The sequence below is a fragment of the Herpailurus yagouaroundi genome, unplaced genomic scaffold (genome assembly GCF_014898765.1).
Source record: "Herpailurus yagouaroundi ecotype Mexico unplaced genomic scaffold, PumYag 190, whole genome shotgun sequence".
NCBI classification, from domain to species: Eukaryota; Metazoa; Chordata; class Mammalia; order Carnivora; family Felidae; genus Herpailurus; species Herpailurus yagouaroundi.
In genome coordinates, this window is record NW_024412421.1 from 35,967,538 (window position 1) to 35,976,919 (window position 9,382).

Consider the following 9,382-nt stretch of genomic DNA (forward strand, 5'->3'; position numbering starts at 1 on the left):
CATGGACAGTGAGGGGAGGAGCTGCCCACAGACCCCTGGGTCCCTCGAGGTCTGAGACCCTCACGTGGAGAACACCCAGTGAGACGCCCTCAAAGACCCCGGGCCCTCCTCCAGCAGCCGCGACCTTTCACCCAGCTGACCATGGGGAAGACCACCGGGGAAGCAGAGGTCAGCCAGGGAGGGGGGCTGGTGGGGGCCGAGGGCATCTCCAGGAGGGGAGCTTCTGGGGGGTCTCCAGGAGGGAAGGGCGGGGGCACAGTTCCGAGGGGGATGCCGCTCCATCGCTGTCAGGAGTCTTTGATGTGAAAGAAGCTGGGGGGCAGGGAGAAGGCAAGAAACACGGGGGGAACAGAGGTGATAGGACGACATGGGGACACGGACGGGCGAGGGGAGGCACAGAGGCTCAAGGACACCCGGCGACGCAGCACAGAGCAGAGACGGAGAGGACCGGCAAGGGGCCGCAGGGTCTTGCTAGGCCCCCTTCCTCCACAGCCAGAGACCTCCATGGAAAACCCGCAGATGGGCTCCAGAGAGCGCAAGACCCTCGCCAAGTCCACAGCAAGCCAGGCATCCGAGGAATTCAAGTTGTGTCGAAAACAAAGCAAAACCGATGTGCACAAAGGGCCCCCCGTGTCCCTCCCTCTGGCCCTGGGTCTGTCCTGCCATCTGCCCAGCCCTCTGCCCCTGAGGAGCGGGGGGAGGAGAGGAGGGACGGGGCACGGCTGGCAGGTTTGGCTGCAGAGGCCTGCTCCTCATTAAGGCCCCACTCGGCCTCACGCTACAGCGCTAATTACGGTGCAGTATGTCATGTTATTTTGATTCATGTTTCCTGTCTGGAAAGCAGACTGCAGTGTTGGGCCCTGGGCCAGGACAGAGGCCAGGAGGGCAGGGGCAGGAACCTGCCCCTTCGCTGACCAGAGCCCCGTGCAGGAACCGGAGCTTTCCAGGGGGCTGTGCTGCCCCCCACCCCCGCGGCCCAGTGTTCACGGGGCACTGCTGACCTCTAGCCGGTGCCAAGCGCGCGTGTCCTCCGCCGCTCCTCCTGGCCCGGCCTCGCTCATGCCGCCCATGAAATGGGAGCGCACGGCTCTGCGGGGTCTGCACAAAGCGCTCAGAGCACCAGACAGGCACATGCATGGCCTCGCTCGTGCCGCCCATGAAATGGGAGCGCACGGCTCTGCAGGGTCGGCACAAAGCGCTCAGAGCACCAGACAGGCACATGCGTGGCCTCTCTGCGCACTGTCCTCCTCTCTAGTCTAATTATGACCTCAGGGGCCTGGAGCCCCCTCTCTGGAGAAAGCGTAGTGGGCAGGAGCCTGGAGCTCTGGGCACAGCCGAGTGCCCTGTTTTCCTCCCTGAACGACAGGTTCACCCCAACATCCTCCTCACTGGTCCCTACACAGGAGAGCCAGCTTGGCCCACACACAACACTTACAGAAGCACCCGGCACAAGGCCAGTGCTTGCAAACAGAGCTATTGTCATGGCCCTCGTCCCTACCATGGTGATGACCCAGCCTAAGGCACGCCTGGCAAAGGGGCTGTTTCTGTCATGTGCCCCACAGAGAGTTTCTAGCGCCCCCCAGGCCCCCCAGGCCCCAAACCAACGGAAAGCACAGCATCTCAAAGCCATGTCCACGGAGGTCTGACGGCCCATGAGTCGACTCTCAGGGAGCCCCACGAGGCTGCAGCACAGCCAGGCTAAGAGGCTGAGAGCAGGGTGGAGGGCCCGCTAATTGGAAGACAGCCCCCATCCCCTTCACCTGCCGAAAAAGCCAAGAGCCAGTGGCAGGGAAAGCTTTCGAGGACACGCTTGGGAGCAAGGGGGCATTTTCCTCAATTCAGAATAGACAAGCCCCCTGAGCTCCGTCCATGGGCCAGACAGAGTCCTGCTCCTTCCTCCGGGGCTCACCATCTACTTGGAGCGTGGGGTCAAGACAGGACTACCCGGCGTGGTGCTCACAACCAGCAAGTGGGACGGAGGCTGTGCGGCCTCCCCCCAGGAATCAGGACAGGGGCTGGCTCACCAAGGGGCCATGCAGAGAGGTGGGAGACGTGGCACAAAATCAACGTTGAACAGTGATTTAGAGAACAGTCACATGTGTATTAGATACAGCATGCAAGGTGCAAGACTATAGATATGCATGTGTACACACACACGTGCACACATACACACATGGGTATACACAGTCCAGACTGCACACATAACGCATGTGTACACATGCACATGCACACGCATGTGTACGTGTGCATATATACACGTGTGTACACGTGTGTGCGCTGTGCATGTGTGTACGATGTCTACACGTGCGCTTATACACGTATAAGCACATACACACCTGCATGTGAATGTACACGTATACACACACATATACACATGTGTACACACATAGACACCTGTGTGGGAATGTATAGGTATACGCACACATATACACGTGTGTGTACACACGTGTGTGTGTGTATGCGCGCGTGTGTGCACATGCACTTATAAGCGTGCACACGTGTGTGCAGGTATGCACGTGCATATACACACATATACACGCGTGTGGTCACATATGATCACATGTGAATACAAATTAACGCTACCTTTGGTAGAAGAAAGAGAAGAAAACACGAACCCGTTGTCTGGAACAACCCAGTGTCCGCCGGCAGATAACCACGCACGGTCCATCCACACAGCTGAGTGTCAGTCATGCCGGGAACGAGGCACAGACACAGGCTGCAGCGTGGATGCATCCTGACAGCCTTACAGGATGCCAGACAGACACGAAAGTGGATATTAGCAGCTGCCAGGGTGGGAGCATTAACTGAATGTGAACAGTGTGAAGGATCATACTGGATGGTGAAAATGTCCTAAAACTGATTTCAGGTTATGTACCTCATCGATATAGCTCGACGCAGCTGTTCACGCAAAGCTGCTTCCTCACACGCTGTGTTGTGCAGCCACCTGCATGACCTTCTCGGGACGGGAGGATCGGCTACTGAGCGTGGATGGGAGTGAGGCTCCTGCCCGCTCACTTCCCCGGGACCGTGGAACTGTGGGAGTGCATGCCCACCCCAGTATGTTAATCTGATATGAAAACTGGAGGGCGTCCCTCTGTAAGCCCCACCATCACCAGACACCAGGGCAGCCTGTCTCCACCACGCTCGCTCGGGCAGGACAGCACAGGGGTGGATGCCGGGTCTCCTGGCCCCAGTTCTAAGCCCTTCCAGAGCTTATGGCTGAGTGATCAGAAGGCAGTGAAATTACGGCAACCCAGAGGTGTCCAACTGACCGCCATCCCAGGGAGACAAGGATCGGCACTCAGCCCCTGCTCTCTGTTCTTTAATTTCTTTTTAATGTTTATTTAGTTTTGAGAGAGAGAGAAAGAGCATGAGCAGAAGAGGGGCAGAGGGAGAGGGAGACACAGAATCTGAAGCAGGCTCCAGACTCTGAGCTGTCGGCACAGAGTCTGACGCGGGGCTGGAACCCACGGACTGTGATATCACGACCTGAGTCAAAGTCAGACGCTTAACTGACTGAGCCACCCAGGCACCAGCCTCTGTTCTCTGATTGTCCAAGGGCCTTTACGTGGGAATACTGTCACAGCCCCTATGGCCAGAGAGCACCATCAGAAGGGCTCAACGCACCTTAACTCATAACACAGTGCAGCGCAGCCCCATTTGGAAGAAGGCAAACTGGGGCGGGGGGATTTCTTTAAGCTCCTAAACGGTGGAACTGAGGATCTGAACAAGACAGGCAGGGGCGCTGAGGGGTTCAGTCAGTTAAGCATCTGACTTCAGCTCAGGTCATGATCTCGCATTTTGTGAGTTCAAGCCCCGCGTCGGGCTCTGTGCCGACAGCTCTGAGCCTGGAGCCTGCTTCGGATTCTGTGTCTCCCTCTCTCTCTGCCCCTCCCCTGCGCCCACTCTACCTCTCTCTCTCTCAAAAATAAACATTAAAAAAAAAAAAAAAAGACTGTCAACATGACTCCCTATTTACATTTTCCTCTGCTTCTGAAGGGAGTCCAGGGTGTCACGGGCCTTCTGCAGAGGTGAGAGGCGCAGGTGACTCTGGACCCAGATCCCACCTATGCGCTGCTCCCCTCTGCAGAAGCAGCCTGCAGGCCCCTTCTCTTAGCCCTGCTGGAGGGACCAGTAGGGTACTGGGTGTAGGCGGTGGGAAGAATTTCCCTTCCCTGGGCTGCCCACCTGCCCGCCCACTGGTGGGAGACCGTGGGCAGGGCCCCCTGCACCAGCAGCACCTGCTGTAAAAGCCTGCCCCCTGTTATGACATTCACAGCGCTCTCCTGGGCGGGGACTTGGACTTAACAGAATTCGGTTTGAACCTCTTTGGCAGCCTTGAGCAAACACTTAGGGCACATTTCATTCGCAAAAACAAAAGTCTTACAGTCCAGGGGCACCTGGGTGGCTCAGTTGGTTAAGCGTCCAACTCTCAGTTTCAGCTCAGGTCACGATCTCAGGGTTTTATGAGTTCGAGTCCCACGTCAGGCTGTGCACTGATGGTGCGGAGCCTGCTTGGGATTGTCTCTCTCTCTCCCTCTCTCTCTCTGCCCCTCCCCTATTCACACTGTCTCTGTCTCTCTCAGAATAAATAAATAAACTTAAAATGTTTTTTTTTAATAAAGAACAAAAGGGGCGCCTGGGTGGCTCAGTCAGTTGGGTGTCCGACTTCAGCTTAGGTCATGATCTCACGGTTCGTGGGTTCGAGCCCCGCGTCGGGCTCTGTGCTGACAGCTCGGAGCCTGGAGCCTGCTTCGGATTCTGTGTCCTCCTCTTTCTCTGCCCCTCCCAGCTTGCACTCTGTCTCTCTCTCAAAAATAAATAAAACGTTTTTAAAAAAATAAAAATAAAAAATAAAGAACAAAAGTCTTACAGTCCAAACAGTGCCCAGCAAAGACCAGGGAAGGGGGAGGGGGTAGGAATGAGACTAAAATAAGGAAAAATTGGATTCTTCTTTAAAATTAAGATCAAATTCATATACCTTAAAATCCTTTAAAGTGTGCAATTCAGTGGTTTTGAGTATCTTCACAAAATTGTGCAGCCGTCACCACTATTAACTCCAGAACATTTTCATCACCCCAGACAGATACCCCGTACCCATTAAGAGTCTCGCCCGGGTTCCCTCCCCCAGCCTGGAGCGACCACTAAGCTACTTTCTGTCTCTACGAATCTGCCTCTTCCCAACATTCCTATTAACAGGATTCGTACAGCGAGTGGCATTTGTGTCTGCTTCTCTCACTCCACACATCCTGGAGGCACGTCCACGCTGTGCATGCAGCAGGATTCCACTCCCTTTCAGGACTGAATAATATTCCACTGTCTGATCAGATGCCAGTACCCACTCACCATCAATGGATATACAGACAACGCTGTTAGAACATCGGCCTACAGGCTTGCGGGCCTGTTTTCCCTTCTCTTGGGCAGACACCCGGAGTGCAACCACTATGAGAGATGACGTCTCGTGCAAAGGCTGGTGTTCACTTTGCAGAAAGACACGTGTCCACTGGCGTCCCAAGCACCGCAAGGGCTGGGACCGCCCACCACCGAGATGGGCAAGACGTGGGCGTGGAGGGTTCTGGGAGTGGCGGGTCCAGGCGGTGTTCCGGAGTGCTGGGCTTCAGCTGAGCCTGGCAAGGCGGGGGACACTGGGAGAGCAGAGTTTGAGAAGTCCGGGGGGCTTTCTAGAAAGGAGGCACGGCATGAGCCCAAACCCCATGGTGGGGGTACAAACAGCCCCCAGACCACTGGTGCCATGTGATGCAGGCATGGCTGTGCCCTAACCCTTCCCACACGTACTGCCTGACTCCACGTCCATGGAGTCTGCTGGCGGAGTCCCGCAACAGGTCCAGGTCAACTCACTGTAGGTAAGAGGTTAGGGTCAGGATGTGTGCTGGCGGGGACACCCGAAACACGTGAGGCCCTTTTTCTTGAGTATCCATAAGAACGCCTCCACAAGAATGCCAGGGCAGTAAAAATCCAATGCAAAGATCAGCCCGAAAGGAGGGCAACCTCCAGAAAATATTCTTTCCTTCTTTCCCTCCCTCCCTTCCTCCCTCCTTCCTTCCTTTTCCTTCCTACCTTCCTCTTCCTTCTTTCCCCTCCCTCCCTCCCTCCCTTCCTTCCTTCCTTCCTCGTTTTTCACTCATTCATTCACTCAACAAGTATTCACCAAGTCATGTGCTAGCTGTTGAAGATGCTTCGGTAGACCAAACCCAAGTCCCCACCTTTCCAGGGCTCACAGTCTGATGAGAGCCAGATATCAGAGAAACAAACTGCAACAACACAAAGCATGATTGGTGCCGATCAGAAACCGAGCCAAAGGTAGCAGCAGAGGAAAACCGCAGAGAAAGGGGAGGGTGTGCCTGGACAGGGCGTCACAAAAGGTGTCCTTGAAGCCGAAGCACGAAGCTGAACCAAGACCATCGTGATAGGAGCCAGGAACAGCGCGCCAGGCAGAGGAGACAGGCGTGTGTGGAGGGTCCCAGGACCAGAGCACTGGGGAGGCTGGCAGTCCAGGCCAGGGCACAGGGATGGGGCTGGGGAAACCGAAGGGATCTGGACCTTCTCATAAGGGCAAGAGGAAGCCATGGAAAGATTCTGCCCAGGGTGATATGTTCTGGGCTCATAAATCCCTCTCTTGGCTTCTCTGGCTGACTGGCTGTGGGTCCAGGCTAGAATCACTGGTGGCTGGGGCCAGCATGGTGGTAGTGCAGGTAGAGACACAGGGACAGATCTGAGACTGATTTTGGAGCTGGAATGTTAGGACGATTTCAGAGGTGAAAGGAAGACGCGCTGGTGACTGAGCGTATGATTCAAATCCTTGCACGTCACCAAAAGTACGGGCATGGAAAAGCATGTTGCCCACATGGAAAGGCAGAAAGCCAAGGTGAGGGAACAGAGCTGACTGCTGGGGAAGGGGGTGGGAGCCAGGACCCTGGGAGCCTGCCCAAGAGCCGCCAGTTCAGCAAGCATCTGGCCCAAACTCTAGCATCCAGAGGGCACGGCCATGCAGAGGGCACCCTACCCTCTGCTCGCTGTCCCCTAGGAGTTTTCCACCTGGAAACTTCCTAATAAATAGTATGCACAAATATGAGAACACAGATTCCCCCGGCTCTGGACAGAGGGTCACAGATTTCAAAAAGTCATTCGTTGGAAAACACTGGTTTCTGTTTTCACAAAACCCTGGGAGAGGGAGTTATGGATGCTCGAGGCCTGGGAAAGGCTGCGGAACAGGCCAGGGAGGGGCCTTGGCCACAGGGGGCACAGAGTGTGGCCGAGCTAAGGGTCTGGTAGGGACATCACAGCGAGATCTGGGCACTCCCTGTGATGTCTGCATTTTGAATTACCTATTCAAAAAATGAAACTTGGGGCATCTTTCTTTCCTGAAAATGGATTTTGAACCCATACTGGGAAGGAATCACGTACAACCAACGCTAAAGAGTAATACAGCCAGAGAATAACATCACTACTAAATAACAGCATAAGTCAGCGTGACTCTTAGCGACATGAATGCTGAGACGTCATCTGTACTAACTAACGAGGAGCTGTTGCTTCACCACGATAGCTGTTCTACATGTCTACAGCAACCCTAGGAGGTAGACACGACTGTCATCCCCAATTTACAGATGAGGAAGCAGAGGCTCAGGGAGGGTACATGACTTGCTCAAGGTCACGCAAGGTCACACAGCTACTGAACAGCAGAGCCAAGATTCAAATCTGGGCTTTCTGCCTTCAGAGAACTGGTTTTCTAGTGAGCTGAGAGTTGATCAGAGAGCCTTCTTTGCTCCTGTCCTCACTAATTTATCCCCAAATACAAACACAACTCTCTGATTATAGGACATAAAGGACTGGGGTAAGTCCATGCACAGAGCAGAGACAGGATCCTGCACACAGGATCTCAGGCCGGAGGCTCTGCAGGGGTCCCACAGCCCTGGCGGGGATGGGGTGCTGTGGGAGGGTTTCTCATGCTCCCCCAGGCAGTGGTAGGGACAGCCAGCAGGACAGGACGAGGTTACCCTGGAGGGGCAGACAGGCAGGGCCAGTCTCCCTGACCGGGGGGGTGTGGAAGGGACTCTCTAGACAGAGGGCTTCCCCCAAGATGAGCACCCCTTTGCTGTCCAGCTGTCAAAGGCCAGAGGCAGCGATAAGTCCCCGCCGTGGTTCCCCGCAGAGGCCGGCTTGGAGCTCCTGCTCATGCACCCTCGCAGAGGCCCACCTGTCTGTCCACCTGTGAAGCCTCAGGGACAAATTCACACAGCACCTACATAACTAGGTGCCAGACCAGCCTAGACGAGCCAGGGATTTAAGGACTCAGCAGGTGTGACGACAGGTGACCTGGGCTCACAGCCGACTTCAGTGCGTGCTCCCTACACTACTCTGAGCAGCTGCCCAGAGCTCCAGGAAACAGTCCTTAGAAACAATCCCCCACAGCGCCCTTCCCACCGCTAAGGAGCCAGCGTCACACAGACAGTCAGCACAGTCCTGTGTGTGCAGACAGTAGCAGTCCACACAGCCATCAAGGCTGTGAAATAAGGGTATCTCTGCTTAAAACAGAATGCAAACAAGCAAACCAAAATGCTAAAAGAACTAAGTGTAGGGGTCACACGGGATCTTTGTTTTCTTAGATAACGTTGTGAATTGTCCAGATTTTCTACTACAAATGTGTACTTTTCATGGGAGAGAAAGAAGCGACTTTCACTGTTATTTAAAGTTCAGCACACCTGGCCACTCTCATAATCCTTGGTTGGGCTGCAAAGGGTGCAAAGACCATCAGAGTGGGCGGCCATCCCTCCCAGGCCCCCAAGAAATCCAACACATGTGCATTGCCAACACCTTAAGTGAAAAGTCTTTGTTCCCCTAACTCCTTAAAACCTGCCCTAGTGAACCGCATGGGGTCTGCTGGGGAAGCTTGAGGGTCAGGGCAAAAACCCAGATAAAAAGAAAGCTTGGCTTCAGCTGGCACCTGGCGGGCCCACCTAGGACAGACGGCCAATCCCGAGGCCACGCGGCCAGCCCCGGGAGCCGATGGCAGGGCAGCGAGGACCATTCTGCCAGCAGATCCGCAATGGTGACCGGCCCGGGAGGAGTGGGCACCCCAGTCTCAGACAGTGTGGCTCTTGTTAAAAATGTCCAGGGGCGCCTGGGTGGCTCAGTCGGTTAAGCGTTGGACTTCGGCTCAGGTCATGATCTCGTGGTTCATGAATTCAAGCCTCACGTTGGCCTCTGTACTGACCGCTCAGAGCCTGGAGCCTACTTCGAATTCTGTGTCTCCCTCTCTCTCTGCCCCTCCCCCACTTGCGCTCTGTCTCTCTCAAAAATAAAATAGTGAAACATTTTCTAAAAATGTCTTGAAGTGCACAGGAAATGCCTGGAACCTCCCAGG